The 23,534-nt window shown below is 52.2% G+C and overlaps 1 protein-coding gene across 1 annotated transcript in view; it reads left to right on the top strand.

Annotated features, from left to right (window-relative positions):
• grik4 (glutamate receptor, ionotropic, kainate 4) overlaps window positions 1-23,534 on the top strand; it is a 229,470-nt gene that overhangs the window by 104,757 nt on the left and 101,179 nt on the right. The window lies entirely within an intron of this gene.

The following is a 23,534-nucleotide window of genomic DNA, read 5'->3' on the forward strand; positions in this document are numbered from 1 at the left end:
TGGGCCATTTGGGACTGAGGTGAGGAGAAACCTCTTCACTCAGAGGGTGGTGAAGCTGTGGAAATCTCTACCACAGATGCTGCGGAGGCCAAATCATTGAGTGTATTGAAGAAGGAAATTGATAAATAGGCCCTAAAGGTGTGGATGGTATTGGGAGACTGCTGGAGTATGAAATTGAGAGACAGGATCATAGTGAATGGCAGAGCAGGCGCAAAGGGTCGAAATATCTACTCTGCTCCTCTGTCCTCTGTCCCTCATCCACCTTCACTAAAGCAGAGTATCCGGTCATTATCAGCATTGTTATTTGAATTGACTGTCACATTTCTGATAGCAAGCCAGTGACAGTACCTCAAAAGTGCTGCAATGGCTGTAAGAATTTAGGGACATTGTTAGGTTTGACAGGTGCTACAGAAATGCAATTCTTTCCTTCCAAGGAAACAACACTGTTTTGGATAGTCCCAGTACCCTTGACATGTTTTTTGGTTACTGGTTTCTGTGACCTATCTTCCCTTAGACAGACTCTATTTGTACTCTGCTACTTGCTTGAAACTAGTTTATTAACACAATCTAGAGAGTTTCCAGAAAATATAGATTGCTCCTGATCAGTGTGTTCCATCCTCTCTCTCAAGACTCTAGTCCATGACTCCTGATAGACCATCACCTGGAGTAGTGAGGACAGTTTTCGTCTCCTATGTAAGGAAAGATATATTTGCCGTAGAGGAAGTTCACCAGAAGAATCCCTGGGTTGGGGGATTGTCTTCTGAGGAGAGATTGAGGAAATTGGGCCTTTATCCTCAGAGTTTCGAACAATGAGAAGTGATCTCATAGAAAGGTACAGTATTACGGGCCAGAGTTTAGAGAACCCCAAAGTGTATCATGGAGTTCACCTGACCCACACTTTTAATAGATTGTGGCATGGGGAACACAAGGGGCCACTTTACAGGTGTGATGCAACAGAGATCTAAAGTACTTTTAAATTAAAACAATGCTTATTATGTGAATCCAGTTAACATTTTATAAACACACAGTAAACATCTTAGCAACTATCAACTCAAATACTCCCCCCAAAGAATACAGTACTCTATAAGTAACCCTTAATCTTTCCTAGCAGAGACAAATACCTTTCCTCAAAAGACAAATACCCTCTTTAACAAAGACAGCAGGTTGAAATTCTCTCCTGAGAGCAGTTATCACTTTTAAATTAGCAATGATCTGAAGACATTCTTTTCATGCAGAGAGAGATCAAAATTACACTCTGTTTGGCTGGATGCAGCCCCAACTCTGAAAACAAAACTAAACACACACTGTAGCTGTCAGCTCAAAAACGAAAGTAAAAGCATACAGACAGCCCAGCTCCACCCACACTCTGACATCACTGCAGCTATTTGATAAACACCCATTTCTTAAAGGTACACCCACTGCAGCTGTTTGATAAACATCCATTTCTTAAAGGTACTCTCAGATGACAACAGTATTTTAAAGGGTGGGACAGGTTGAATGTGGATAGTATTTGACCCAATGCTGGTGAGTCTAGAACCAGGGGACACAGTCTGAGAATAACGAGCAGGTCATTTAGGACTGAGATGGTGGATCAAACTATAATTTTTTGTCTTGGCAGATTTTATTTAGATCTCAGTCAGAAATTACTACTTCAGGCATTTAAAATTTCTCCAGTCAGAGCATGGTGAGCCTGTGCAACTCGCTACCTCAAAAGGAGGGCGGAAACTTAACAATTGAGCATTGATCAAGCAAGGCATGAGAGATTTCTGGATAGTGATGGAATCAAGAGATATGGGGATGGCGTGGGGAAATGATATTGAGGGAGATGATCAGCTGTGATTTAACTGAATGTAGGAGCAGGCAAAGTCCATTTCAGTAAAATGGACACAACTTTCCAATCAGAGTGCAGACTTTATAATAATATTTATTAATGTCACAAGAAGGCTTAATACTGCCATGAAGTTATTGTGAAATCAGGACTGCTGAGGATGATAGCCTTTTGTCAACGAAAGACTAATCCAAGAGAAAAGGCTGAGGACACCAACCTTTGCATTCTCTTGAACCAGAAGAACCAAAATAAGGATTCTCTGAGAAATCTTCTGTTTGCACAAAGCAGACTGAGGGCAAACCGGAGAATGAAAATTATCTTCAATTCCAAACAAGCCCCTCACAGCCCTACTGTTCTCTGCTGCATCAAAGACTATTGGTATTGAAGGCCTGAGGTTCTATCGAATCCAGATAATGCAAAAGGAAAGTGATAAAATTCCTGTAGGGAAAAAAAGAAAAGTTGCTTTTCCAATGGTATTTTGGAAAGAATATCTACTTTCCATCAGCAATGGCAATAAAGCCATACTTTTCTCTGTGTGAGGCTCCACACCATTGGGCAATGAGAATAATTTTTGAGGATAAGAAGATAATACCACACCATTTCAAAAATGTCATGAATTTCTAAAACAATATGAAGATGAATTTCCTGGAGCTGAGTAATTCTTCGATCAGTTTCTTGCACAGGGTTCTGCAGCTTTCAAGCTCTGAACGTTCTCGCTTGTATTCTCTATGGTGTTGAGGATTGTCAGAAGCTGCAGCAGGACACAGATAGGTTGGAGCCTTGGGCAGAGAAATGGCAAATGGAGTTTAATCCAGACAAATGTGAGGTCATGCATTTTGGTAGGTCTAACATAGAGGGGAAATATCATACAATTTACAGTGCAGAAGGAGGCCATTCGGCCCATCGAGTCTGCACCGGCTCTTGGAAAGAGCACCCTACCCAAGGTCAACACCTCCACCCTATCCCCATAACCCAGTAACCCCACCCAACACTAAGAGCAATTTTGGACACTAAGGGCAATTTGTCATGGCCAATCCACCTAACCTGCACATCTTTGGACTGTGGGAGGAAACCGGAGCACCCGGAAGAAACCCACGCACACACGGGGAGAACGTGCAGACTCCGCACAGACAGTGACACAGCCGGGAATCGAACCTGGGACCCTGGAGCTGTGAAGCAATTGTGCTATCCACAATGCTACCGTGCTGCCCGTAAATATACCGTAAATGGCACAACTCTTAGGAATATAGAAAGTCAGAGAGATCTGGGCGTGCAGATCCACAGATCTTTAAAAGTGGCAACACAAGTGGGCAAGGTAGTCAAGAAAGCAGACGGAATGCTTGCCTTCATTGGATGGGGCATCAAGTATAAAAACTGGCAAGTCATGCTACAGTTGTATAGAACCTTGGTAAGGCCGCACTTGGAATATTGCGCACAATTCTGGTCGCCACACTACCAGAAGGATGTGGAGGCTTTGGAGAGGGTTCAGAGGAGGTTTACCAGGATGTTGCCTGGTCTGGAGGGTGTCAGCTATGCGAGAGGCTGGATAGATTGATGGACAGGAACTCATTCCCAGGATGGAGGGGTCAGTCACCAGGGGGCATAGGTTTAAGGTCCGTGGGGCAAAGTTTAGAGGAGATGTGCGAGGCAGGTTTTTTACACAGAGGGTGGTGAGTGCCTGGAACGCGTTGCCAGGGGAGACTGTGGAAGCAGATACATTAACGGCGTTCAAAAGGCATCTTGACAAACAAATGGATAGGACGGGTATAGAGGGATACGGCACAAGGAAGTGCTTAGGGTTTTGGCCAAGGTTGGTATAATGACCGGTACAGGCTTGGAGGGCCGAAAGGCCTGTTTCTGTGATGTATTGTTCTTTGTTCTTTGAAGTACAGCTGCACTGGGAAGGAGATTTTCCACAACGGCTTAAGTATGGGAATTTTTTTAAAAATTCATTTACGGGATGTGGGCGTCGCTGGTTAGACCAGCATTTATTGCCCATCCCTAGTTGCCCTTCAGAAGATGGTGGTGAGTTACCTTCTTGAACCGCTGCAATCCTTGAGGTATAGGTACACCCACTGTGCTGTTAGGGAGGAAGCCACAGCGATAGTGAAGGAACGGCGATATATTTCCAAGTCAGGGTGGTGAGTGACTTGGAGGGGAACCTCCAGGTGGTGGGGTTCCCAGGTATCTGCTGCTCTTGTCCTTATAGATGGGAGTGGTCGTGGGTTTGGAAGGTGCTGTCTAAGGAACCTTGGCGAATTGCTGCAGTGCATCTTGTAGATGGTACACACGGCTGCCGCTGTGCGTCGGTGGTGGAGGGTTTGAATGTTTGTGGAAGGGGAGCAATCAAGCGGGGCTGCTTTGTCCTGGATGGTGTTGAGCTTCTTGAGTGTTGTTGGAGCTGCTCTCATCCAGGCAAGTGGAGAGTATTCCATCACACTCCTGACTTGTGGACAGGCTTGGGGGGGGGGGGGGGTCAGGAGGTGAGTTACAGGGGCTCCGGTTTCCTCCCGCAAGTCCCGAAAGACGTGCTGTTCGGTGAATTGGACATTCTGAATTCTCCCTCAGTGTACCCGAACAGGCGCCGGAATGTGGCGACTAGGGGATTTTCACAGTAACTTCATTGCAGTGTTAATGTAAGCCTACTTGTGACACTAATAAAGATTATTATAATTATTATTAAGCGCAAATAGGAGGAGGAGCTGGGTGGTGAGGTGCGGGCCGGGATGGGTCGAGGCCTTGCGGAGGGTGAATGCGTCCTCGCCGTGTGTGAGGTTAAGCCTAATCCAATTTAAGGTGGTGCATGGGGACCACATGACGGTGCCGAGAATGAGCAGGTTCTTTGCGGGGGTACAAAACAGGTATGTGCGGTGTGTGTAGAGCACGGGGTGTGCAGAGCACGGTGTGTGTGGTGTGTATGTGCGGTGTGTGGTGTGTGGTGTGTGCGGTGTGTGCGGTGTGTGAGGGTGTGTGAGGGTGTGTGAGGTGTGTGCGGTGTGTGCGGTGTGTGTGGTGTGTGTGCGGTATGTGGTGTGTGTGAGGTGTGTGCGGTGTGTGAGGGTGTGTGCGTGTGTGTGGGTGTGTGGGGTGTGTGTGGTGTGTGTGCGGTATGTGGTGTGTGTGGTGTGTGTGGTGTGTGTGAGGGTGTGTGCGTGTGTGTGGGTGTGTGGGGTGTGTGTGGTGTGTGTGCGGTGTGTGAGGTGTGTGCGGTGTGTGCGGTGTGTGTGGTGTGTGTGGGTGTGTGGGGTGTGTGTGGTGTGTGTGCGGTATGTGGTGTGTGTGGTTTGTGTGGTGTGTGTGAGGTGTGTGTGCGGTGTGTGAGGGTGTGTGCGGTGTGTGTGCGGTGTGTGAGGTGTGTGGTGTGTGTGCGGTATGTGGTGTGTGTGAGGTGTGTGCGGTGTGTGAGGGTGTGTGCGTGTGTGTGGGTGTGTGGGGTGTGTGTGGTGTGTGTGCGGTGTGTGAGGTGTGTGTGGTGTGTGTGCGGTGTGTGGGGTGTGTGTGGTGTGTGTGCGGTATGTGGTGTGTGTGGTGTGTGTGGTGTGTGGGGTATGTGGTGTGTGTGAGGTGTGTGAGGGTGTGTGCAGTGTGTGTGCGGTGTGTGAGAGTGTGTGCGGTGTGTGTGTGCGGTGTGTGAGAGTGTGTGCGGTGTGTGGGGTGTGTGCGGTGTGTGGGGTGTGTGTGGTGTGTGCGGTGTGTGAGAGTGTGTGCGGTGTGTGGGGTGTGTGTGGTGTGTGCGGTGTGTGAGGGTGTGTGCAGTGTGTGAGAGTGTGTGGGGTGTGTGTGCGGTATGTGTGCGGTGTGTGGGGTGTGTGCGGTGTGTGAGGGTGTGTGCAGTGTGTGTGCGGTGTGTGGGGTGTGTGCGGTGTGTGAGGGTGTGTGCAGTGTGTGTGCGGTGTGTGGGGTGTGTGTGCGGTGTATGGGGTGTGTGCGGTGTGTGTGGGGTGTGTGTGGTGTGTGAGGTGTGTGTGGTGTGTGCGGTGTGTGATGGTGTGTGCAGTGTGTGAGAGTGTGTGGGGTGTGTGTGCGGTATGTGTGCGGTGTGTGGGGTGTGTGAGGTGTGTGGGGTGTGTGTGGTGTGTGCGGTGTGTGAGAGTGTGCGGTGTGTGGGGTGTGTGTGGTGTGTGCGGTGTGTGAGGGTGTGTGCAGTGTGTGAGAGAGTGTGGGGTGTGTGTGCGGTATGTGTGCGGTGTGTGGGGTGTGTGCGGTGTGTGAGGGTGTGTGCAGTGTGTGTGCGGTGTGTGGGGTGTGTGTGCGGTGTGTGGGGTGTGTGCGGTGTGTGAGGGTGTGTGGGGTGTGTGTGCGGTATGTGTGCGGTGTGTGGGGTGTGTGCGGTGTGTGAGGGTGTGTGGGGTGTGTGTGGTGTGTGTGCGGTATGTGAGAGTGTGTGCGGTGTGTGGGGTGTGTGTGGTGTGTGCGGTGTGTGGGGGGGGTGTGAGAGTGTGTGCGGTGTGTGGGGTGGGGTGTGAGAGTGTGTGCGGTGTGTGGTGTGTATGGTGTGTGTGCGGTGTGTGAGAGTGTGTGTGGTGTGTGCGGTGTGTGTGCGGTGTGTGAGAGTGTGTGCGGTGTGCGGTGTGTGCGGTGTGTGTGGTGTGTGTGGTGTGTGAGGGTGTGTGGGGTGTGTGTGAGGGTGTGTGCAGTGTGTGTGTGGTGGGTGCGGTGTGTGTGCGGTGTGTGAGAGTGTGTGCGGTGTGTGGTGTGTGCGGTGTGTGTGCGGTGTGTGGTGTGTGTGGTGTGTGTGGTGTGTGTGCGGTGTGTGGGGTGTGTGTGGTGTGTGTGGTGTGTGCGGTGTGTGGGGTGTGTGCGGTGTGTGTGCGGTGTGTGAGGGTGTGTGGGGTGTGTGTGGTGTGTGTGCGGTGTGTGGTGTGTGTGGTGTGTGTGGTGTGTGCGGTGTGTGGGGGTGTGTGCGGTGTGTGTGGTGTGTGCGGTGTGTGTGGTGTGTGCGGTGTGTGTGCGGTGTGTGAGAGTGTGTGAGAGTGTGTGCGGTGTGTGGTGTGTGCGGTGTGTGTGCGGTGTGTGAGAGTGTGTGCGGTGTGTGGGGTGTGTGTGGTGTGTGTGGTGTGTGGGGTGTGTGTGGTGTGTGCGGTGTGTGGGGTGTGTGTGGTGTGTGCGGTGTGTGTGGTGTGTGCGGTGTGTGGGGTGTGTGTGGTGTGTGCGGTGTGTGGGGTGTGTGTGGTGTGTGCGGTGTGTGGGGTGTGTGTGGTGTGTGCGGTGTGTGGGGTGTGTGGGGTGTGTGTGGTGTGTGGGGTGTGTGTGGTGTGTGTGCGGTGTGTGAGAGTGTGTGCGGTGTGTGGTGTGTGCGGTGTGTGTGCGGTGTTTGAGAGTGTGTGCGGTGTGTGAGAGTGTGTGGGGTGTGTGCGGTGTGTGCGGTGTGTGTGGTGTGTGCGGTGTGTGGGGTGTGTGTGCGGTGTTTGAGAGTGTGTGAGAGTGTGTGTGGTGTGTGTGCGGTGTGTGAGAGTGCGTGCGGTGTGTGTGGGGTGTGTGTGGTGTGTGCGGTGTGTGTGGGGTGTGTGTGGTGTGTGTGGTGTGTGCGGTGTGTGGGGTGTGTGTGGTGTGTGCGGTGTGTGTGCGGTGTGTGGGGTGTGTGTGGTGTGTGTGGTGTGTGCGGTGTGTGTGCGGTGTGTGAGAGTGTGTGCGGTGTGTGGGGTGTGTGTGGTGTGTGTGGTGTGTGGGGTGTGTGTGGTGTGTGCGGTGTGTGTGGTGTGTGCGGTGTGTGAGAGTGTGTGCGTGTGTGTGGGTGTGTGGGGTGTGTGTGGTGTGTGTGCGGTATGTGGTTTGTGTGGTGTGTGTGGTGTGTGTGAGGGTGTGTGCGTGTGTGTGGGTATGTGGGGTGTGTGTGGTGTGTGTGCGGTGTGTGAGGTGTGTGTGATGTGTGCGGTGTGTGGGGTGTGTGTGGTGTGTGTGGTGTGTGCGGTGTGTGGGGTGTGTGTGGTGTGTGTGGTGTGTGCGGTGTGTGTGGGGTGTGTGTGGTGTGTGTGTGGTGTGTGCGGTGTGTGTGTGGTGTGTGTGTGGTGTGTGTGCGGTGTGTGAGAGTGTGTGCGGTGTGTGCGGTGTGTGAGAGTGTGTGCGGTGTGTGGGGTGTGTGTGTGGTGTGTGTGGTGTGTGCGGTGTGTGGGGTGTGTGTGGTGTGTGTGTGGTGTGTGCGGTGTGTGTGCGGTGTGTGAGAGTGTGTGCAGTGTGTGAGAGTGTGTGCGGTGTGTGCGGTGTGTGGGGTGTGTGTGCGGTGTGTGAGAGTGTGTGGGGGTGTGTGCGGTGTGTGTGGTGTGTGCGGGGTGTGTGGTGTGTGCGGTGTGTGTGCGGTGTGTGAGAGTGTGTGCGGTGTGTGGTGTGTGCGGTGTGTGTGCGGTGTGTGAGAGTGTCTGCGGTGTGTGGTGCGTGCGGTGTGTGAGAGTGTGTGCGGTGTGTGGTGTGTGTGTGGTGTGTGCGGTGTGTGGGGTGTGTGTGCGGTGTGTGTGCGGTGTGTGTGGTGTGTGCGGTGTGTGGGGTGTGTGGGGTGTGTGTGGTGTGTGTGGTCTGTGAGGTGTGTGTGGTGTGTGTGGTGTGTGCGGTGTGTGTGCGGTGTGTGTGGTGTGTGCGGTGTGTGGGGTGTGTGTGGTGTGTGCGGTGTGTGGGGTGTGTGTGTGGTGTGTGGTGTGTGCGGTGTGTGCGGTGTGTGAGAGTGTGTGCGGTGTGTGCAGTGTGTGTGCGGTGTGTGAGAGTGTGTGCGGTGTGTGGGGTGTGTGTGGTGTGTGCGGTGTGTGTGCGGTGTGTGTGGGGTGTGTGTGGTGTGTGCGGTGTGTGGGGTGTGTGTGGTGTGTGCGGTGTGTGCAGTGTGTGTGCGGTGTGTGAGAGTGTGTGCGGTGTGTGGGGTGTGTGTGGTGTGTGCGGTGTGTGTGCGGTGTGTGTGTGGTGTGTGCGGTGTGTGCGGTGTGTGTGCGGTGTGTGAGAGTGTGTGCGGTGTGTGGGGTGTGTGTGGTGTGTGCGGTGTGTGTGCGGTGTGTGTGGGGTGTGTGTGGTGTGTGTGCGGTGTGCGAGAGTGTGTGCGGTGTGTGGGGTGTGTATGGTGTGTGCGGTGTGTGGGGTGTGTGTGCGGTGTGTGAGAGTGTGTGCGGTGTGTGGGGTGTGTGTGGTGTGTGTGATGTGTGTGGTGTGTGTGCGGTGTGTGTGGGGTGTGTGTGGTGTGTGTGGTGTGTGCGGTGTGTGGGGTGTGTGTGGTGTGTGTGGTGTGTGTGCGGTGTGTGTGGGGTGTGTGTGGTGTGTGTGGTGTGTGCGGTGTGTGGGGTGTGTGTGGTGTGTGTGGTGTGTGCGGTGTGTGTGCGGTGTGTGGGGTGTGTGTGGTGTGTGTGTGGTGTGTGCGGTGTGTGTGCGGTGTGCGAGAGTGTGTGCGGTGTGTGGGGTGTGTGTGCGGTGTGCGAGAGTGTGTGCGGTGTGTGGGGTGTGTGTGCGGTGTGCGAGAGTGTGTGCGGTGTGTGGGGTGTGTGTGGTGTGTGCGGTGTGTGGGGTGTATGTGCGGTGTGTGAGAGTGTGTGCGGTGTGTGGGGTGTGTGTGGTGTGTGCGGTGTGTGAGAGTGTGTGCGGTGTGTGGGGTGTGTGTGGTGTGTGCGGTGTGTGGGGTGTGTGTGGTGTGTGTGGGGTGTGGTGTGTGTGTGGTGTGTGCGGTGTGTGTGGTGTGTGCGGTGTGTGGGGTGTGTGTGGTGTGTGTGGGGTGTGTGTAGTGTGTGCGGTGTGTGGGGTGTGTGTGGTGTGTGCGGTGTGTGGGGTGTGTGTGGTGTGTGTGGTGTGTGCGCGGTGTGTGAGAGTGTGTGCGGTGTGTGGGGTGTGTGTGGGGTGTGTGGGGTGTGTGTGGTGTGTGTGGTGTGTGCGCGGTGTGTGAGAGTGTGTGCGGTGTGTGGGGTGTGTGTGGGGTGTGTGCGGTGTGTGGGGTGTGTGTGGTGTGTGCGGTGTGTGGGGTGTGTGTGGTGTGTGTGGTGTGTGCGCGGTGTGTGAGAGTGTGTGCGGTGTGTGGGGTGTGTGTGGGGTGTGTGGGGTGTGTGTGGTGTGTGGGGTGTGTGTGGTGTGTGCGGTGTATGCGGTGTGTGGTGTGTGCGGTGTGTGTGGTGTGTGTGGTGCGTGTGGTGTGTGAGGTGAGTGATGCACGATCAATTACACAAAGACGAGAGTAGGATGTAACCGAGACTTTATTACACTGAGATGTGTGGCCTCCTACAGCAGCTGACGAAATGGCTGCTGTACTGGGAGCACACATATTTATACTCCGCCTACTGGGCGGAGCCAGCAGGCAGGGATCTACCCCCGTACCTGTAGTACAGGGGCCTTACCGTAAAGCACCTCTATCAACATCCTATATATACAATATATACATCAGTGGTGACTACCACATTCACCCCCTGTTAAAAAAAATGAGTCGGGCGGGGGTGGTGGAGAACTATATACCGAAAGTTGTGTTTTAAACAAACAAAGAACAAAGAACAAAGAACAAAACAAAGAAATGTACAGCACAGGAACAGGCCCTTCGGCCCTCCAAGCCCGTGCCGACCATACTGCCCGACTAAACTACAATCTTCTACACTTCCTGGGTCCGTATCCTTCTATTCCCATCCTATTCATATATTTGTCAAGATGCCCCTTAAATGTCCTTATCGTCCCTGCTTCCACTACCTCCTCCGGTAGCGAGTTCCAGGTACCCACTACCCTCTGCGTAAAAAACTTGCCTCGTACATCTACTCTAAACCTTGCCCCTCTCACCTTAAACCTATGCCCCCTAGTAATTGACCCCTCTACCCTGGGGAAAAGCCTCTGACTATCCACTCTGTCTATGCCCCTCATAATTTTGTATACCTCTATCAGGTCGCCCCTCAACCTCCTTCGTTCCAGTGAGAACAAACCAAGTTTATTCAACCGCTCCTCATAGCTTATGCCCTCCATACCAGGCAACATTCTGGTAAATCTCTTCTTCACCCTCTCTAAAGCCTCCACATCCTTCTGGTAGTGTGGCGACCAGAATTGAACACTATACTCCAAGTGTGGCCTAACTAAGGTTCTATACAGCTGCAACATGACTTGCCAATTCTTATACTCAATGCCCCGGCCAATGAAGGCAAGCATGCCGTATGCCTTCTTGACTACCTTCTCCACCTGTGTTGCCCCTTTCAATGACCTGTGGACCTGTACTCCTAGATCTCTTTGACTTTCAATACTCTTGAGGGTTCTACCATTCACTGTATATTCCCTACCTGCATTAGACCTTCCAAAATGCATTACCTCACATTTGTCCGGATTAAACTCCATCTGCCATCTCTCCGCCCAAGTCTCCAGACAATCTAAATCCTGCTGTATCCTCAGACAGTCCTCATCGCTATCCGCAATTCCACCAACCTTTGTGTCGTCTGCAAACTTACTAATCAGACCAGTTACATTTTCCTCCAAATCATTTATATATACTACAAAGAGCAAAGGTCCCAGCACTGATCCCTGTGGAACACCACTGGTCACAGCCCTCCAATTAGAAAAGCATCCCTCCATTGCTACCCTCTGCCTTCTATGGCCTAGCCAGTTCTGTATCCACCTTGCCAGTTCACCCCTGATCCCGTGTGACTTCACCTTTTGTACTAGTCTACCATGAGGGACCTTGTCAAAGGCCTTACTGAAGTCCATATAGACAACATCTACTGCCCTACCTGCATCAATCATCTTAGTGACCTCCTCGAAAAACTCTATCAAGTTAGTGAGACACGACCTCCCCTTCACAAAACCGTGCTGCCTCTCACTAATACGTCCATTTGCTTCCAAATGGGAGTAGATCCTGTCTCTAAGAATTCTCTCCAGTAATTTCCCTACCACTGACGTAAGGCTCACCGGCCTGTAGTTCCCGGGATTATCCTTGCTACCCTTCTTAAACAGAGGAACAACATTGGCTATTCTCCAGTCCTCCGGGACATCCCCTGAAGACAGCGAGGATCCAAAGATTTCTGTCAAGGCCTCAGCAATTTCCTCTCCAGCCTCCTTCAGTATTCTGGGGTAGATCCCATCAGGCCCTGGGGACTTATCTACCTTAATATTTTTTAAGACACCCAACACCTCGTCTTTTTGGATCACAATGTGACCCAGGCTATCTACACCCCCTTCTCCAGACTCAACATCTACCAATTCCTTCTCTTTGGTGAATACTGATGCAAAGTATTCATTTAGTACCTCGCCCATTTCCTCTGGCTCCACACATAGATTCCCTTGCCTATCCTTCAGTGGGCCAACCCTTTCCCTGGCTACCCTCTTGCTTTTTATGTACGTGTAAAAAGCCTTGGGATTTTCCTTAACCCTATTTGCTAATGACTTTTCGTGACCCCTTCTAGCCCTCCTGACTCCTTGCTTAAGTTCCTTCCTACTTTCCTTATATGCCACAAAGGCTTCGTCTGTTCCCAGCCTTTTAGCCCTGACAAATGCCTCCTTTTTCTTTTTGACGAGGCCTACAATATCACTCGTCATCCAAGGTTCCCGAAAATTGCCGTATTTATCTTTCTTCCTCACAGGAACATGCCGGTCCTGTATTCCTTTCAACTGACACTTGAAAGCCTCCCACATGTCAGATGTTGATTTGCCCTCAAACATCCGCCCCCAATCTATGTTCTTCAGTTCCCGCCTAATATTGTTATAATTAGCCTTCCCCCAATTTAGCACATTCATCCTAGGACCACTCTTATCCTTGTCCACCAGTACTTTAAAACTTACTGAATTGTGGTCACTGTTACCGAAATGCTCCCCTACTGAAACATCTACCACCTGGCCGGGCTCATTCCCCAATACCAGGTCCAGTACCGCCCCTTCCCTAGTTGGACTGTTTACATATTGTTTTAAGAAGCCCTCCTGGATGCTCCTTACAAACTCCACCCCGTCTAAGCCCCTGGCACTAAGTGAGTCCCAGTCAATATTGGGGAAGTTGAAGTCTCCCATCACCACAACCCTGTTGTTTTTACTCTTTTCCAAAATCTGTCTACCTATCTGCTCCTCTATCTCCCGCTGGCTGTTGGGAGGCCTGTAGTATACCCCCAACATTGTGACTGCACCCTTCTTATTCCTGATCTCTACCCATATAGCCTCACTGCCCTCTGAGGTGTCCTCTCGCAGTATAGCTGTGATATTCTCCCGAACAAGTAGCGCAACTCCACCTACCCTTTTACATCCCCCTCTATCCCGCCTGAAACATCTAAATCCTGGAACGTTTAGCTGCCAATCCCGCCCTTCCCTCAACCAGGTCTCTGTAATGGCAACAACATCATAGTTCCAAGTACTAATCCAAGCTCTAAGTTCATCTGCCTTACCCGTAATGCTCCTTGCATTAAAACATATGCACTTCAGGCCACCAGACCCGCTGTGTTCAGCAACTTCTCCCCGTCTGCTCTGCCTCAGAGCCACACTGTCCCTATTCCCTAGTTCTCCCTCAATGCTCTCACCTACTGACCTATTGCTCCCATGCCCACCCCCCTGCCATACTAGTTTAAACCTTCCCGTGTGACACTAGCAAACCTCGCGGCCAGGATATTTATGCCTCTCCGGTTTAGATGCAACCCGTCCTTCTTATACAGGTCACACCTGCCCCGGAAGAGCTCCCAGTGGTCCAGATAATGGAAACCCTCCCTCCTACACCAGCTGTTTAGCCACGTGTTTATCTGCTCTATCTTCCTATTTCTAGCCTCACTGGCACGTGGCACAGGGAGTAATCCCGAGATTACAACCCTCGAGGTCCTGTCTTTTATCTTTCTGCCTAGCTCCCTGAACTCCTGCTGCAGGACCTCATGCCCCTTCCTGCCTATGTCGTTAGTACCAATATGTACAACGACCTCTGCCTGTTTGCCCTCCCCCTTGAGGATTCCCTCTACCCGTTCGGAGACATCCTGGACCCTGGCACCAGGGAGGCAACATACCATCCTGGAGTCTCTTTCACGTCCACAGAAGCGCCTATCTGTGCCCCTGACTATAGAGTCCCCTATTACTATTACTCTTCTGCGCTTTGACCCTCCCTTCTGAACATCAGAGCCAGCCGTGGTGCCACTGCTCTGGCTGCTGCTGTTTTCCCCTGATAGGCTATCCCCCCCGACAGTATCCAAAGGGGTATACCTGTTCGAGAGGGGGACAACCACAGGGGATTCCTGCACTGACTGCCTGCCCTTTCTGGTGGTCACCCATTTCTCTGCCTGCACCTTGGGTGTGACCACATTTACATAACTGCGATCTATGACGCTTTCCGCCACCTGCATGCTCCTAAGTGCATTCAATTGCCGCTCCAACCGAACCATGCGGTCTGTGAGGAGCTCCAGTTGGGTGCACTTTCTGCAGATGAAGCCATCCGGGACGCTGGAAGCCTCCCGGACCTGCCACATCTCACAGTCAGAGCACAGCACCCCTCTAACTGACATTGCGTCAATTAATTAAAACTTTTTTAAATACTTTTTTTTTAAATTTCAAAGTTACTGTCAACTATCTGTTTCCTAGCACTAGATTTCTAATAGAAATGCGATAGCTAACTATAATACTCTCCGATCTCTGGCTTAGATATCCTCTAAATTATAATTAAGTTATTATGTTTAATTAGTTCCCAAATACTCAAATTTTTTTAAAATTTAGGTTAGAATCCCAACCAGCCACTCTGGCCACAGCTTTTCTGTGATGTCACTTTAGTTTCCCCCCGACACACACAATTTGAAAATAGGTATAAAAGTAAAAATAACTTACTTACCTTCTTACCTTCTGAGTGTCTGAGATGTTCTCAGGTTCTCTCGCTGACAGAGACTGCTCCTCCACCTCCGAACCTTGACCTGCACAATGCTAATAATATAATAATATAATATGGCACTTACCTTACACCAATGGGTCTTATTATTAGGTTAGAGGAGGAGGGCGGGTGGGAGACACTACACGTGTAGTGTCTCGGGTTTCCTCTCCACCAGAATTTATTAGTTGGGGGGGGGGGGGGGGGGGGTGGGACTTGCCAGAGGTCGAACTTCCGGTTCCCGCCTTATATAAAAACAAATAAAACAGAAAAGAAGAACAGACACGGGACCAGGCAAGGCTTTTTAAACTCACTACTCACCTCCCAGAAGGCCCCTGCGCACCGCTGCCGCCGAAATCCAAAGGGCTGCTCCTGTAAAGGCAAGGCTTTTTAAAGTAAGTACTCACCTCCCAGAAGGCCCCTGCGCACCGCTGTACTTTAAAAGTACAGATAATATTACAAATTCAGGCGATCCGGTGCCTTGATCTGTCGTTAGGGTTAGGGTTAAGGTAGTGCTGGTGGCAACTCCGGCGGAGGCTTGGTCTTCGGTGACTCCGGGAGCGTGTTGAAATCCTCTTCATCCCCTGGTGTGAGCAAGGGGAGGATGGATTGTCCTGGAGCGAGGGCTGCGGTGGGGTGCACCGGGTCGGAGGGGGGGTGTGTGTGTGGGAACCAGCTGGTGGCAGGTCCCTGAGGGAGACTGTCTTGCCGGCCGTCGGGGTACGCTACGTAGGCGTACTGCGAGTTAGCGTGAAGTAGCTGTACCCTCTCAACCAACGGGTCCGCCTTGTGGAGTCGAACGTGTCTACGGAGGAGAACGGGTCCTGGAGCTGCCAGCCATGTCAGGAGTGAAACCCCAGAGGTGGACTTCCTAGGGAAGGCAAAGAGACGTTCATGGGGGGTGTCATTAGTCACGGTGCACAGGAGCGACCGAATGGAGTGAAGTGCTTCGGGGAGGACATCATGCCAGCGGGAGGCCAGGTCCCATTCTCCCTCTCCACCTGCCCGTTTCCCCGGGGGTTGTAGCTGGTCGTCCTGCTCAAGGCAATGCCCCTGTTGAGCAGGTACTGGCGCAGCTCATCGCTCATGAATGAGGATCCCCGGTCGCTGTGGGCGTAGGCGGGGAAGGCGAACAGAGCGAAGATGGTGTTGAGGGCTTTGATGACGGTGGCAAACGTCACGTCGGGGCATGGGACGGCGAAGGGGAATCGGGAATATTCATCGACCACACTGAGAAAGTACGTGTTGCGGTCGGTGGAGGGGAGGGGTCCTTTGAAGTCCACGCTGAGGCGTTCAAAGGGGCAGGAGGCCTTCACCAGGCGCGCATGGTCTGGCCGGTAGAAGTGCGGCTTGCACTCCGCACAGACCTGGCAGTCTCTGGTGATCGCCCTGACTTCCTCGATGGAGTAGAGCAGGTTGCGGGCCTTGATGAAATGGTAAAAACGTGTGACCCCTGGGTGACAGAGGTTGTCATGCAGGGTCCGGAGTCGATCCACTTGTGCGTTGGCACATGTACCTCGGGATAGGGCATCGGGGGGCTCGTTGAGCTTACCGGGGCGATACAAAATCTCGTAATTGTAGGTGGAGAGCTCGATCCTCCACTGCAAGATCGTTTTTGATCTTGCCCCGCTGTGTGTTATTGAACATGAAGGCAACCGACCGTTGGTCAGTGAGGAGAGTGAATCTCCTGCCGGCCGGGTAATGCCTCCAATGCTGCACAGCTTCAATGATGGCTTGGGCCTCTTTTTCGATGGAGGAGTGCCGAATTTCGGAGGCATGGAGGGTGCGGGAAAAGAATGCCACGGGCCTGCCTGCCTGGTTGAGTGTGGCGGCCAGAGCGACGTCTGATGCATCGCTCTCGACTTGGAAGGGGAGGGTGTCATCGACCGCGTGCATCGCGGCCTTGGCGATGTCGGCCTTGATACGGTTGAAGGCCTGGTGAGCCTCGGCCGTCAGGGGGAAAACGGTGGAGTGAATGAGTGGGCGAGCCTTGTCCGCATAGTTAGGGACACACTGGGCGTAATACGAAAAGAACCCCAGGCAACGTTTGAGGGTCTTGGGGCAGTGGGGGAGGGGGAGTTCCATGAGGGGACGCATGCGATCGGGATCGGGCCCCAGAACTCCGTTCTGGACCATATAGCCGAGGATGGCTGAGCGGTTTGTGCTGAACACGCACTTCTCCTTGTTATACATAAGGTTGAGGAGAGTGGCGGTGTGGAGAAATTTGGCAAGGTTGGCTTCATGGTCCTGCTGATCGTGGCCGCAGATGGTGACATTGTCCAGGTACGGGAAAGTGGCCCGCAGCCCGTACCGGTCACCCATTCGGTCCATCTCCCGTTGGAAGACCGAGATCCCGTTGGTGACCCCGAAGGGAACCCTGAGAAAGTGGTAAAGGCGGCCGTCTGCCCCGAACGCAGTGTATGGTCGGTCCGCCTTGCGGATGGGGAGCTGGTGGTAGGCAGATTTCAGGTCCACTGTAGAAAAGTCCCGGTACTGCGCAATCTGATTGACCATATCAGATATGCGTGGGAGGGGGTACGCGTCGAGCTGCGTGTACCGATTGATGGTCTGACTGAAGTCAACGACCATCCTGTTTTTCTCCCCAGTTTTGACCACTACCACTTGGGCTCTCCAGGGGCTGTTGCTGGCCTCGATGTTGCCTTCCCGCAGCAGCTGCTGGGCTTCAGACCTGATGAAGGTCCTGTCCTGGGCGCTGTACCGTCTGCTCCTGGTGGCGATGGGTTTGCAATCCGGGGTTAGGTTTGCAAAAAGGGAAGGTGGGTCGACCTTAAGGGTCGCGAGGCCGCACACAGTAAGGGGTGGTAGGGGCCCGCCAAATTTCAGGGTTAGGCTCTGGAGGTTGCACTGGAAGTCCAGGCCGAGTAGCAAGGCAGCGCAGAGGTTGGGGAGGACGTAGAGGCGGAAGCTGCTGAACTCCGCGCCCTGGACAGTGAGAGTGGCGATGCAGTACCCCCGGATCGCCACGGAGTGGGATCCGGAGGCCAGGGAGATTCTCTGGTTAGCGGGGTGTACCGCGAGGGAGCAGCGCCTTACCGTACCGGGGTGAATGAAGCTCTCGGTGTTCCCGGAGTCCAGCAGGCAGGGTATCTCATGCCCATCGACCTTCACTTTAATTGAAGCAGTCGCGAGGTTGTGTGGTGGAGACTGGTCAATCAAGACCGAGGCGAGACGCGGCTGGTCGTTGGTGGTTGCAGACGATGAACGGCCGGATGAGGTGCCCGACAGGCATGGGTCCTGAGTCCGGTAAGATGGCGGCGCCCACATGTCGTGGGGAAAGCAAGATGGCGGCGCCCATTGGTCCTGGAAGGAACAAGATGGCGGCACCCACGGGCTGCATGTGTTGCGAGTCGAGCAAGATGGCGGCATCCACTGGTCGCACGTGGTCCTAGGAGGGGAAGATGGCGGCGCCCACTGGCTACACGTGGGGGGTGCCGGGACAATAGCGGCGATTGAGCGGGCCTGGCACACTGCAGCGAAATGTCCCTTCTTGCCACAGGCCTTGCAGAGGGCGCTCCTCACCGGGCAGCGCTATCGGGGGTGTTATGACTGCCCACAGAAGTAGCATTTGGGCCCCTTGGGATTGGTTGGCTGCCGCGCGGTACAGGTGTGGGATTGGTTGAGGGCGGTCGCTGATGGGGTCCACGATGGGGCGGCCGTCTGCGGAGTCCATGATGCACAGGGGGGGGTGCCGCGCGGTTGGGGGCAGAGGCCTGAATGCTGCGACCGTAAGTGAAAGCGCCGCGAGGTCGAGCGTGGCCCCTCTAAGAGGCGCTGGCGGATGCAATCAGACCCTATGCCCATAACACCTATCTCAACATCCTATAGAAACAATATATACATCAGTGGTGACTACCACAGTGTGTGTGGTGTGTACGGTGTGTGTGGGGTGTGTGCAGAGTGCGGTGTGTGGGGTGTGTGCGGTGTGTGTGCGGAGTGCGGTGTGTGGGGTGAGTGCGGTGTGTGTGCGGAGTGCGGTGTGTGAGGTGTGTGCGGTGTGTGTGGTGTGTGTGCAGAGTGCGGTGTGTGTGTGGAGTGCGGTGTGTGTGGGGTGTGTGCAGAGTGCGGTGTGTGGGGTGAGTGCGGTGTGTACGGTGTGTGTGGGGTGTGTGCAGAGTGCGGTGTGTGGGGTGAGTGCGGTGTGTACGGTGTGTGTGGGGTGTGTGCGGAGTGCGGTGTGTGATGTGTGTGCGGTGTGTGTGGGGTGTGTGCGGAGTGCGGTGTGTGAGGTGTGTGCGGTGTGTGTGGTGTGTGTGCGGAGTGCGGTGTGTGTGCGGAGTGCGGTGTGTGAGGTGTGTGCGGTGTGTGTGGTGTGTGTGCGGAGTGCGGTGTGTGTGCGGAGTGCGGTGTGTGAGGTGTGTGCGGTGTGTGTGGTGTGTGTGCGGAGTGCGGTGTGTGGGGTGTGTTTTGTGGTTTTGTGAAGGGGAGGTCGTGTCTCACTAACTTGATAGAGTTTTTTGAGGAGGTCACTAAGATGATTGATGCAGGTAGGGCAGTGTATGGTGTCTATATGGACTTCAGTAAGGCCTTTGACTGAACAGGTAGACGAGGGTAGAGCAGTTGATGTGGTGTATATGGATTTCAGCAAAGCGTTTGATAAGGTTCCCCACGGTAGGCTATTGCAAAAAATACGGAGGCTGGGGATTGACGGTGATTTAGAGATGTGGATCAGAAATTGGCTAGCTGAAAGAAGACAGAGGGTGGTGGTTGATGGGAAATGTTCAGAATGGAGTACAGTCACAAGTGGAGTACCACAAGGATCTGTTCTGGGGCCGTTGCTGTTTGTCATTTTTATCAATGACCTAGAGGAAGGCGCAGGAGGGTGGGTGAGACGATACTAAAGTCGGTGGTGTTGTCGATAGTGTGGAAGGATGTAGCAGGTTACAGAGGGATATAGATAAGCTGCAGAGCTGGGCTGAGAGGTGGCAAATGGAGTTTAATGTAGAGAAGTGTGAGGTGATTCACTTTGGAAGGAATAACAGGAATGCGGAATATTTGGCTAATGGTAAAGTTCTTGAAAGTGTGGATGAGCAGAGGGATCTAGGTGTCCATGTAAATAGATCCCTGAAAGTTGCCACCCAGGTTGATAGGGTTGTGAAGAAGGCCTATGGAGTGTTGGCCTTTATTGGTAGAGGGATTGAGTTCCGGAGTCGGGAGGTCATGTTGCAGCTGTACAGAACTCTGGTACGGCCGCATTTGGAGTATTGCGTACAGTTCTGGTCACCGCATTATAGGAAGGACGTGGAGGCTTTGGAGCGGGTGCAGAGGAGATTTACCAGGATGTTGCCTGGTATGGAGGGAAAATCTTATGAGGAAAGGCTGATGGACTTGAGGTTGTTTTCGTTGGAGAGAAGAAGGTTAAGAGGAGACTTAATAGAGGCATACAAAATGATCAGGGGGTTGGATAGGGTGGACAGTGAGAGCCTTCTCCCGCGGGTGGATATGGCTGGCACGAGGGGACATAACTTTAAACTGAGGGGTAATAGATATAGGACAGAGGTCAGAGGTAGGTTCTTTACGCAAAGAGTAGTGAGGCCGTGGAATGCCCTACCTGCTACAGTAGTGAACTCGCCAACATTGAGGGCATTTAAAAGTTTATTGGATAAACATATGGATGATAATGGCATAGTGTATGTTAGATGGCTTTTGTTTCGGTGCAACATCGTGGGCCGAAGGGCCTGTACTGCACTGTATTGTTCTATGTTCTATGTTCTATGTTCTATGTCCCTCATGGTAGACTAGTACAAAAGGTGAAGTCACACGGGATCAGGGGTGAGCTGGCAAGGTGGATACAGAACTGGCTAGGCCATAGAAGGCAGAGGGTAGCAATGGAGGGATGCTTTTCTAATTGGAGGGCTGTGACCAGTGGTGTTCCGCAGGGATCAGTGCTGGGACCTTTGCTCTTTGTAATATATATAAATGATTTGGAGGAAAATGTAACTGGTCTGATTAGTAAGTTTGCAGACGACACAAAGGTTGGTGGAATTGCGGATAGCGATGAGGACTGTCAGAGGATACAGCAGGATTTGGATAGTTTGGAGACTTGGGCGGAGAGATGGCAGATGGAGTTTAATCCGGACAAATGTGAGGTGATGCATTTTGGAAGGTCTAATGCAGGTAGGGAATATACAGTGAATGGTAGAACCCTCAAGAGTATTGAAAGTCAAAGAGATCTAGGAGTACAGGTCCACAGGTCATTGAAAGGGGCAACACAGGTGGAGAAGGTAGTCAAGAAGGCATACGGCATGCTTGCCTTCATTGGCCGGGGCATTGAGTATAAGAATTGGCAAGTCATGTTGCAGCTGTATAGAACCTTAGTTAGGCCACACTTGGAGTATAGTGTTCAATTCTCGTCGCCACACTGCCAGAAGGATGTGGAGGCTTTAGAGAGGATGCAGAAGAGATTTACCAGAATGTTGCCTGGTATGGAGGGCATTAGGTATGAGGAGTGGTTGAATAAACTCGGTTTGTTCTCACTGGAACGAAGGAGGTTGAGGGGAGACCTGATAGAGGTCTACAAAATTATGAGGGGCATAGACAGAGTGGATAGTCAGAGGCTTTTCCCCAGGGTAGAGGGGTCAATTACTAGGGGGCATAGGTTTAAGGTGAGAGGGGCAAGGTTTAGAGTAGATGTACGAGGCAAGTTTTTTACGCAGAGGGTAGTGGGTGCCTGGAACTCGCTACCGGAGGAGGTAGTGGAAGCAGGGACGATAGTGACATTTAAGGGGCATCTTGACAAATACATGAATAGGATGGGAATAGAGGGATACGGACCCAGGAAGTGTAGAAGATTGTAGTTTAGTCGGGCAGCATGGTCGGCACGGGCTTGGAGGGCCGAAGGGCCTGTTCCTGTGCTGTACATTTCTTTGTTCTTTGTTTCTTTGTTCTTGCCCATAGCGTTGTTCTTGGTCTCGGGCGGGAAGTTTGCCGCCTCAACCTGAAGGTCCCTCCAGATTGTGGAGTCCCTCCCCTCAGTGGCCAGGGAGCTTGGGCCTCTCTGTACCCCACCCCCAACCCCACCAACCTACCCGCCCCCCCCCCCCCCCCGACACTGGGATCGCCCCCACTGTGGCCCCCAGGACATTCCCTAACCCCGCCTCCATGGGCCCCCTGGTACTGAGCAAAAGTGCAGTCGCAGGACTTTGTCTCAGGTATGATGATGCAGTTCCTCTTCTGGCCACTGCAGCACTGTGCCTGGAGAACTGGCGGCTAATCTGATTGGCCAACAGCTCCCCGAGGTGGGATCGCCATCAAAGTTTTTTCTTATTCGTTCATGGGAGTTGCTGATTGAACCAACATTTACTGCCCATCCCTGAGGGCATTTAAGAGTCAATCACTGTGGGTCTGGAGTCACGTGTAGGCCAGACCAGGTAAGCACGGCAGATTTCCTTCCCGAAAGGACATTAGAGAACCAGATTTGTTTTTACAACAATGGTTTCATGGTCACCATTAGACTTTTAATTCCAGATTTTTTTGTTGAATTCAAATTTCACCATCTGCCATGGCATGTTTCGAACCCGGGTCCCCAGAGAATGACTCTGGGTCTCTGCATTACTAATCCAGCAACAATACCACTGTGCCACTGCCTCCCTGTATGGAGTGAAGTCCCGTCTGATTGTATTGTTGTAGGTGCAACATAAGCGGCTTCCTTGTGGTGCACTTGACAAAGGAAGGTTCAGACGTGGAGATAACTTCAACACGTTTATTAAACTATTTACACTTCTATTACTCGGGTTCGACACTACTGCTAATCCTACTATAGCTACCCAGACTGACTAACCAGTTGCTGCAATCCACGCGGTGGGTCTAATATTGAATCAACCCTGTGTCTGTTCTCACTGACTGTCTCCACTGGAAAGAGGAAGATCATGTGTGTGGTGTCCTTTATATATGGGTTGGTGTAATGCCCCCCTGTGGTCGTGTCACCTCCTTGTTAATCGTGAATGTCTATTGGTCGTGTCCTATCTACTTGATCAATTGGTTGAATGTGTGTGTGTGATGTCACTGGTGCTCCCTCTAGTGTCTAGCTAGCCTACATGCATTTACATTGATGCACATCACCACACCGTCTGCTGCCAATTAGTGCTCAATTGATTAGCTTATACAACCTGTATCCACAGTAGCTAGCGAGGTTGTCAATGAGAAATAATTCAAATGTCATTGGGACCTTTGGTTTATTACTAAGTATCACTTTGGGCTAAAATGTTTGTTGATGGCCCTGAGTCGTAGTCAACTCTTTCACCCCTACCTCAGGAGAACGGCATTTGTTACTGGACCCTCAGCATAAAGAAACAAGCTGACGTAGTGCCTCCACTCCCTTGCGTGAAGGCCCAATGCTGCTCAATATTGGAGGAAGCGTCACTCCCACAACTCCCACTTTTGGATTCTCTCTGAGCTGTCAAGTCAATCAAATGGGTGGAGTAGGGGCAGGGGCTATTCACCACTAATAGGCATCATTACCTTGCCCCAGTTTGCTTCCTCCTTCTGTGGAGTTGTAAGTTTGAGTTTTTATATTAATGTTTCCACTTTGCCACATTGGAAAGTCCCCAGGATCTGTGGACTCTTCGTTCTGGCATGGTGGATAGTGAGGTAGTTAAAGGTAACTATGATGGTGTGAGACATGAGCTGGCTGTGACGGACTGGGAAACATTACTGAAACGGGGGGACAGCGGACAGGCAATGGCAGCATTCAAGGAACGAATAGGTGAACTCCAAAAGCTGTTTATTCCTATTTGGCGCAAGAGTAGAAAGGGAACTGTGGCCAAACCACAGCCTACAAGGGAAATTAGAGATAGCATTGGATTCAAAGAAGAGGCATACAAATTAGTAAGGAAAAGCAATAGACCGGAGGATTGGGAACAGTTTAAAATTCAACAAAGGCAGACCAAGGGATGTATTAAGAAGCGGAAATTACAGTTTGAAAGTAAACTAGCGAAGAACATAAAAACT

Source organism: Scyliorhinus torazame, chromosome 21, assembly GCF_047496885.1.
Source record: "Scyliorhinus torazame isolate Kashiwa2021f chromosome 21, sScyTor2.1, whole genome shotgun sequence".
In the NCBI taxonomy this organism is placed as follows: domain Eukaryota; kingdom Metazoa; phylum Chordata; class Chondrichthyes; order Carcharhiniformes; family Scyliorhinidae; genus Scyliorhinus; species Scyliorhinus torazame.